The sequence below is a fragment of the Octodon degus genome, unplaced genomic scaffold, assembly GCF_000260255.1.
Source record: "Octodon degus isolate 3935 unplaced genomic scaffold, OctDeg1.0 scaffold00025, whole genome shotgun sequence".
NCBI classification, from domain to species: domain Eukaryota; kingdom Metazoa; phylum Chordata; class Mammalia; order Rodentia; family Octodontidae; genus Octodon; species Octodon degus.
Genome location: NW_004524601.1, coordinates 17,772,842 through 17,774,030, shown reverse-complemented (window position 1 = coordinate 17,774,030; position 1,189 = coordinate 17,772,842).

Below are 1,189 nucleotides of genomic sequence, written 5' to 3'. Positions count from 1 at the left end.
CCTTTTCCCAGGGGAGTCCCCTCTGTATCCTCTCTACAATCTCAGGGGCCTTTTGTTTTAGAAATCTTCCTCATCACCCAAAAGATAGTCTGTGTCTTCACTGCGGCATAAAAAACTTCATTCTATATTGGTTGTTTTTTTGTTTTTTTTTTAAGGTAGCAGTTAATGCTCAAAATTTAACTTTCACCAATTTTACATGCTTGTATCTGTTAATCTGAGCAAGCCCACTGAAGACATGAGTGTGCAATGTAACAACCACTGTTGAGTACTTATCATCTTGTTTTTGAAATTGTGTATCATCCCTAATGTCCTATTATTTTTCTATTCTCTTTAAAATAAAAAAATTTTTAAATGCAGACTGGCCCCTGACTAATTCTCCAGTTGTCTGCCTTACGTCTTAATTAGAATTTTGTGGTTTAGAGTGTAGCATAATGATTACTCTTAATCTCTGGAGGAGGTTGTGTAGGTGTGAATCTTAGTTCTAACACACATCATCTCATTTTCATTCTACCTCCTCATCTTCCCTACAATATATTAGGAATCCTAATATCCGTTAATTCTATATAGTCATAAAATTTAATAACCCAATGCAATTTATAAGCTACAATTTATTTCATGTCACGGTTGATATAACCAGGTATCAGTTTCATCACATTTTCGCCTTTGATGCATTGCGTGAGCCAAATACTGTTTGCCCTTTGATTCTGTACCATTCAGGAGGTAAATGGTTAATATCCCAATTTTCCCCTTTAGAGGACTCGAAAATCTGGAAGTAAGGCTAGGATGCGCAAACGTTTGTTGACACGTGCAAGCAAAATTGAGAATATATGTTTTTCTTAAAAATACCCCACTGCCTATGCAGTTCTCTAGGCTGACGGTGAATCAGTGTAAGTGCTGATAAACTCCCCTTTCTCGCCAAATTTCTCCTTTCGACGAGCACCACCCACAAACCACACATCCTGTCTCGGTTTCCAGCGCCGAGGAGCGGCCCTCGGTTTCCCGTCACCCTGGCAACGGACCCCGGAAGGGGCGGGCTCCGCGGTCCTCCTTCCGCCGGCGGCCTGCGCCAGTCCCTCGACTAGGAGGGTGTGGGCTGCGCGTGCGGGCGCGTCCCTCAGACCCGGGCAGGACCCGGACCTGGAGCCGGATCCCGCGAAGGCCACGTCACCCTGACCCCGCGCCGCCCGCC